This window comes from Cebus imitator, unplaced genomic scaffold, assembly GCF_001604975.1.
Source record: "Cebus imitator isolate Cc_AM_T3 unplaced genomic scaffold, Cebus_imitator-1.0 Scaffold477, whole genome shotgun sequence".
NCBI lineage: Eukaryota > Metazoa > Chordata > Mammalia > Primates > Cebidae > Cebus > Cebus imitator.
Genome location: NW_016107792.1, coordinates 115,895 through 123,756, shown reverse-complemented (window position 1 = coordinate 123,756; position 7,862 = coordinate 115,895). Strand labels below are relative to the sequence as shown.

At 38.7% G+C, this 7,862-nt stretch overlaps 1 long non-coding RNA gene across 1 annotated transcript in view; it reads right to left on the bottom strand.

Moving 5' to 3' along the window:
• LOC108292111 overlaps positions 1-4,932 on the bottom strand; it is a 13,752-nt gene extending 8,820 nt beyond the window's left edge. The window contains exon 1 of the long non-coding RNA XR_001820148.2: positions 4,903-4,932. This is a non-coding gene — a long non-coding RNA (uncharacterized LOC108292111). The remainder of the gene's footprint in view (positions 1-4,902) is intronic.
• Between the last annotated feature and the right edge of the window lie 2,930 nt (positions 4,933-7,862).

Here is a 7,862-nt window from a genome sequence, read left to right as displayed (position 1 = left end):
TTTTTGGAGATGTAGTCTCACTCTGTCACCCAGGCTGGAGTATGGTGGCATGGTCTTGGCTCACTGCAACCTCCACCTCCCAAGTTCCAGCAGTTCTCCTGCCTCAGCCTCCCAAGTAGCTAAGACTACAGGCACCCACCACTACACACATCTAATTTCTGAATATTTAGTAGAGATGGGGTTTTACCATGTTGGCCAGGATGGTTTTGATCTCCTGACCTCATGATCTGCCCACCTCGGCCTCCCAAAGTGCTGGGATTAGAGGCACAAGCCATTGTGCCCAGCCTATCTCTCATTTCAATCAATAATTTGAAACCCGCATCTGAAATTATATATGTGCTTGGTATCTTCTATAAGCTGGTTATAAAATTGCTAGAAGCTTCAATGGAAGGAGTGTCACTCATCAATGTGTCACATACTGAGAGTCAAAAAACCTGAGTTTCCATCTTGGCATTCTAATTTTGGGAAAATGCCACATAAATGTCGAACTTGATTTTTACTATTCATATAACATGGTGATATTCCCAAGGGTCCTTAAAGCACCCTCTTTCTACAGTTCTCTCAAGGACAGAGGTTAACTTTAATTGAAGCAACCTGGCATCTTGGCTGTTTAATAGTGAGCTGGGAGGAGGTTATTAAACAATATACTGAGCTATAAAGTATCTTCTTATAGATTGTGCAGCAAGATCTGTTTCTTATTTTGCAATGCAGATTCTTAGCCATTACTCTAAGTCAGTCTTGTATTCTCACCATATTTCTTTTCACCTGAGAATTAGGAGGATACGGGAAAGCTGGGAGGAAATACCAAAGTCCCACTGTTCTGTGAAGGTCTTTGAGACCATCTGTATGTGTCCCCATGCTTGTGTCACTCAAAAGAGGGCTTCTGGACACATAGTGATGGTCTAGATGCTCAGCAGGTGTTTTCTCTATTCTCTTTAACGACTTGCCTGAAAATAATACCAAGGCTATTCAAAACAAGTGTTTCTTATCAGGTAATTTAACTTGATTGACTGCATGACCTCTGCCCCAAATACTTAAACTCTCTTTACTTGGCTAGCTGCTGCTTGTTTGTCAAGTCTCCCCTTTACACAATTCTCTTATAAGCTACACATGGACTGGATTCAGTCTCCTTGTTCTGCATTCCCACAGCACCCTGCGCTTATCCTCCCGTCATTCATCACATCTGTAATTCCTGGTTTGCTGTCTGTATTTCAGTTTTGCCCACGAACTTCAGGAGAGCGGGAAGGAGGCAAGTCTTGTTCACTCATCTGTCTCTAACACATAACCCAGGGCCTGGCTCTCAGTAGGTCATCAATTGAATTGTGAAAATGAATTGAATCAAAATATTGGTTACTAAGAATGCTGCATTATTAGTATTTTAATATTTTAAGCCTGAATTTCAGCGAATCAAGATTAAGAAAACCTGTAATATTTTAAAGCAGCACTAAACCTCACTTTTTCCATATTTATTTTTCCCTCCTTTTAAACCAGAACCATGAAATTGAATAAAAAGAGATCAACAGCTTCTCTCTACCTGCTCTCAGGGCTAATTACCAGAAAAATGGTCAAAAGGCTCACAGCAGCAGGAGAGAAGAGATTAATAAAGCCTTGACACAATCCAATAGCCTATTGGTCTTGACTCATGACAGACTGAAGAGAAAGTATTCACAAGATGCCAGGATCTTAGGTCAGCTCTGAAATTTCCTTTGACTAAGCATGCTAAACCAAGCAATACAAAACAATGTAAAAGACTCTTTTAAGCATATGTTGACCCACATTCTCCCTTAAAAATGAAATCATTTATATTTAGGTAGTAGAAAGGTATTCTAAATCCTTACCTTTGCCTTTTAGCTGTGTCTGTATTTCCCAGTTTGTGATTGTGCATGTATGTGCATGGGGGTGAATACATGCCTTCACTTATGCATGTACCATCATGTATGTGTAGGTATCAGTAAATGTGGAGATAATAAATAAGAGCAGGGGGTAAAGAAGAAATGACAATGCTTTACAAGCATGTACTGCCTTTTCTGATACTGATAATTTATCCTGGAGGAAGTATTGATGACCTGCACAGAATGTGGACAAGAATTCAGAAGGTTAGAACTTAGCTACTGCATTCATAACAGGACACGTTGACTTGCAAATCCTACTGTGCTGATATTTATGATTTTTAATATATTCTTACATCCTCTGCTTAGCAATAAGGGAGAAAGATTTAATGAATATGAATTTGACTGTGGGAAAGGAATGTGGAGGACTGTAGTTCTTATATATTGTTATTTTAGCTCAAAATTCCACCCACTAGTTGATAAGACTGAATTCCATTTAACTAAGAAGAAATGAATAAACACTCCAAATCCTAGCAGCATCCTCCATTAATCTATTTTCTATAATCGTCAGTATAGTAATATTGTTAGTTTAGCCTTTAATCACTTAGAAAGCACTATCTTGCATGTAACCTTCTGTCTTCACCTGTCAAAACTACTCACTCACCAAGCCTCAGCTCAAATGCTACTTTTCAACAGAGCTTTCCTGTATTCTCTTGATTACTAGAATAATCTCTTTTTTCCCCCCAGGCTGTATGTAGGCATTCTACTCTGCCTCTCTAGGGGCGGACTCTGTTTGCAGTGGGGAAGTCTTACCGCCCTAACGCTATTGTCTGTCTGATTTAGGCTGATTAACAGGAAACCCATCTACCTAAATATATGAGTCACATTCTCCTATATGACCTTTGTCAGAAATAAAATTCCTGCTTCATCCTCCATATGCATGGTTCCTTTGTCCTATTTTTTTATTGCTTCAGAGAAGCAGGGGTGATTTCTCTGTTTCTCCCAAATAATCTCCCAAGGAGTCCCCTGCCTGCATTGTTGTTCATTATCCTGCCTGTCTCTATGTAGCCCCCCTTGACTAGAGTTTCTGCTACCTTGTAAGATAGAATCCACAAGGCTTAGTTTGTGTTCTCTTAGAGCAGAGCTTGAGACCAAGACTTGGGTGCTGTAGGTCATTAAGAAAGCAATATCCTGGGGCAGGAGTAACGAACTTGGGAGAGGGAGGAAGTAGGGAAATCCATCATAAGAGTAGGTTATCAAGCTCACCACTGAAGGTTAACAAAGCTCTTACTTGTCCTGTCAACTTCTGAGCATAATATGTTCCCTTCTCAAAAATTGTTCCCATGAGGACCGACTGGAAGTATTTATGTGTTCCCATATCCTATAGGTTAGGGCTGCCTGTACTTCTGGGCTGTGTGTGTAGGCTTGAGGAAAGAGCATTTGAGTTTCTGTGGCATTAGAGCCTTTCCAGGGTGAAAAGGTAAAAAACAAACAAACAAAAACTGCAGTACTGATTGAGGTAAGATACCATCTATAGAAAGGAAGTTGAAGTTAGTATGGAAGCCAGCTATGTTTGAAAAGCAACTTGCGGCTAAGAGAATGAGTTGAGTCATTAAAGGCACTTGAAACACATGACCTTCAAGCCCACGTTGAGTTGTCATTACCTTTATTTCCAACTTCCTATCCTTTCACTTCTCCTTACCACAGAAAAGGCAAATTGCATTAAGGTGCATGCAGCTCTACAAATACCCCATTCCGTTTCATACTTCATGCATTCCATATGCCAACTCTTTCACATTCTTGCTCCTACACAGCTTCCAAAGTCCTGCTTAGGTGTCTCTGCGTAAGAATCTCTTCCTTCTTTATTTTATGTAACTTTTTAATTGAAGTAAAAAATATATTTAGAAGTATAAAAATTATTAGTACATTGCTTGAGGACTTTTTGCAGAGAAACTTATCAATGTAACGATTTCACAGATCAAAAATACAACATGATCAGCACCCTGGCATCCCTGCTTTTGTTCCACCATAATCACCCGCTCCTCCTTAAAGTAATCACTATTTTGATTTTCCTCACGATAGGTATTTTTATCTTATTTTCAAATTTTATATAAATGGAATTATACAATTTGTACTAATTTCTGACTTCTTCTATCCAATATTTTGTTTGTGAGATTTATCCAAGTACTTGTACATAGCAAAATGTTTTCTCAGTTTTGTACAGTATTTCTTTGTATTAATGTATTACAATTTGTTTTTCTCCTTTTATGCATTGGATTTTCTGCTTTGATTATGAAGAAAGCTTTATGACTAATGTTGTACATAACTTTTAATAAAAAATACACATCCACTGCTATTAGATATGTACCTAGAAACGCTTACTGCCTTAGAGCTTATTGGTCTGAAATTAGTATAGCTAAACTCTATCTACCTCCATCCTGTTACTTAGTTTTTCTTATCCTTGTATCTAAGGTTTATTTTGGGGTAGCAGCATTTACTTGGGTTTGTACTTTTGTTTCTCCATGAACAGGTTTGAATTTGTAGTGGGGAGGCTTGCCTGCAGTTGTTCTGTTGTTGGGTTACTTTATTTAGTTCTGAAGTTATTAGGGGACGATTCTGCCACAAGTCATACTCTCCACTGGGAATAACTGTAGTGACAATGGTTCACCTAGGTTTACCAGATAAAACACATGTTCAGTTAAATTTGAATTTCAGATAAACAACAAATCATGTTTACTCCCATCCACAGATGTGCTTCTAACTTGCGTATTTCCCACTTACATGTCTGTTTTCCTCACCATGTTGTGAGCTCCCTGCAGATAGGAACTGAATCTGTATTGATTATCCACAGGCACACATGGCCTGGTACACATTTAGAACTCAATAAATATAAGTTAAAATGAACTGAACAATTTTTGGGTAGAAAGTATAAAAGTGGACTAGAACCATGTGCATAAAACTTTAAAAAAATTTTTTTTTTTTTTAGACAGGGTCTGTTACCCAGGTGGGAGTGCAGTGGCGTGATCTTGGCTCACTGCAACTTCTGCCTCCCAGACTCAAGCAATTTTCTCACCTCAGCCTCCCAAGTAGCTGAGACTACAGGTACACAGCTAATTTTTTCTTTTGATATTTTTTCCATAGAGGTGAAGCTTTGCCATGTTGCCAAGACTGGCCTTGAACTCCTGGACTCAAAAGACCCAACCACTCAGCCTCCCAAAGTGCTGAGATTACAGGTCTGAGCCACTGTGCCAAGCCAAAACAAACTTTTTAAACATTTCGCCCATTCTAACTTTACAAGGAAAAGCCTAAAGCTCAACAGAGATTTCAATGACCTGATCCCTTTTTGATATACTCAATATTGCAAATAGCTCAGAGACTGTTTCTTCCCTGTCTTATGATGGAAATCATTTCTCCATGTAAAAAAATCAAGCCAGTACAAAGATATTTTTGGCATTAAATATTGTTACAGGTTTAAGGAGAATAGCTCTGAAACCCTCAAACTTCTTTCAGTGGATGAAGACCTTTGCCTACAAGACACCAGCCAGCCACTACCTTATTAAGTTTGCATCTGCTCTGCCTTATGCCTAAGACTTCCATCCTCCATTTTTATGAAGCAATATGAAGGACTAATTAACCATTTTAGTAACTTCAGTACATTCTTGTTCATGCTTCATCTTATGTTATTTATTTGGCTATTGTTTCCTAGATATGTTAATGAATTATCAAGAAACCATCTTTCTGGGAACAGTAGAAACTGGGGACTACAAAAGAGAAAAAGGAGGGAGGAGAGCAGGGTTGAAAACTTATCTATTGGGTACTATGCTGACCACCTGGGTGACAGGTTCAATTGTACCCCAAACTTCAGCTTTATGCAATGTACCTATGTAACAAACCTACACATATACCAGTGAATCTAAAAGAAAAGTTGAAATAAAAAAAAAACGCTATTGTTATTGCTTTTAAAAAAGAAGCTATCCCTTCAGAACCTGAAAATATTCTCATTCCTAAAGATCAGAGCTGCTATAACCTATATTCCATCAAATATTGGAAAAATAATATATAAATATGGTATGTAGATTTTATGCAACTCTAGATGGAAAAATCAGAATTAGTTGTAGAGTTGTAAGAATGTATATTTTGTATCAATGTAAGAAATATTTTTTAAAAATCTTAGAATCCTTCAACTACTGAGTGGATTGACTTGGAGGATAACGAGTCTTTTCTCTTACTAAACCTATTTAGCAACAGAGCTGAATGACCTCCTGGGATGTCACAGAAATACGTTTTTATAGCGTAACTGTATTTAGTCTGTTTTCATGCTGCTGACAAAGACATACCAGAGATTGAGTAACTAATAAAGGAAACACGTTTAATTGATTCACAGTACCACATGGCTAGGGAGGCCTCACAATCATGGTGGAAGGCAAAGAAGGAGCAAAATCCTGTCTTACAAGGTGACAGGCAAGTGAGAATGAGAGCTTGTGCAGAGAAACTTCCATTTATAAAACTTTCAGATCTCATGAGACTTATTCGCTATCACAAGAATAGTACAGAAAGAAAAACTGTATCCCCATGATTTCCACCAAGATGGCCAAATAGGAACAGCTCCTGTCCACAGTTCCCAGTGAGAGCAATGCAGAGGGCAAATGATCTCCACATTTCCAACAGAGCCCCTGTGGGTGATTCCCAGGCAAGCAGGGTCTGGAGCGGACCGCCAGCAAACTCCAGCAGAACTGCAGCAGAGGGGCCTGATTGTTAGAAAGAAAACTAACAAACAGAAAGAAAAGTTTCAATACAACAGAAAGGATGTCCATTCAGAGACCCCATCCAAAAGTCACCAACTTCAATGACCAAAGGCAGATAAATCCATGAAGATGGCAAGAAGCCAGCGCCAAAAGGCTGAAATCTCCAAAATCCAAAGGGATCAAAACTCCTCACCAGCAAGGGAAAACTGGATGGAGAAGGAGTTTGACAAAGTGACAGAGGCAGACTTCAGAAGGTGGGTAATAACAAACTTCTCCAATCTTAGGAAGCGTGCTCTAACCCAATGCAAGGAAGCTATGAACTGTGAAAAAATGTTAGATAAATGCTAACTAAAATAACCAGCATAAAGAAGAACATAAATTACTTGATGGAGCTGAAAAACAAAGCACAAGAACTCCATGAGGCATACACAAGGGTCAATAGCTGAATTGATCAAGCAGAAGAAAGGATATCACAGACTGAAGATCAACTCAATGAAATAAAATGAGAAGGCAAGATTAAAGAGTGAAAAGAAATGAACAAAGTCTCCAAGAAATATGGGATTATGTGAAAGAACCAAATGTACATTTGATTGGTGCATCTGAAAGTGATGGGGAGAATGAAACCAAGTTGGAAATCACTCTTGAGGATATTATCCAGGCGAACTTCCCTCACCTAGCAAGGCAGGCCAACATTCAAATTCAGGAAATACAGAGACCACCACAAAGATATTCCTTGAGAAGAGCAATGCCAAGACACACAATTTTCAGATTCATGAGGGTTGAAATGAAGTAAAAAATGCTAAGGGCAGCCAGAGAGAAAGGTCGGGTTACCCACAAAGGGAAGCCTATCAGACTCACAGATCTCTTGGCAGAAACCCTACAAGCCAGAAGAGAGTGGGGGCCAACATTCAACATCTTTAAAGAAAAAAATTTTCAACCCAGAAATTCATATCCAGCCAAACTAAGCTTCGTAAGTGAAGGAGAAATAAAATCCTTTATCGACAAGCAACTGCTGAGAGATTTCATCACCACCAGGCCTGCCTTACATGAAAAGGAACAACCATTATCAGCTACTACAAAAACATACCAAATTGTAAAGACCATTAACATTGTGAAGAAACTGCATCAACTAATGGGAAAAACAACCAGCTAGCATCAAAATTGGCAGATCAAATTCACACCTAACAATATTAACCTTAAATGTAAATGGGCTAAATGTCCCAATCAAAAGACGCAAACTGGCAAATTGGATAAAGAGTCAAGACCCATTAGTATGCTGTATTAAGGA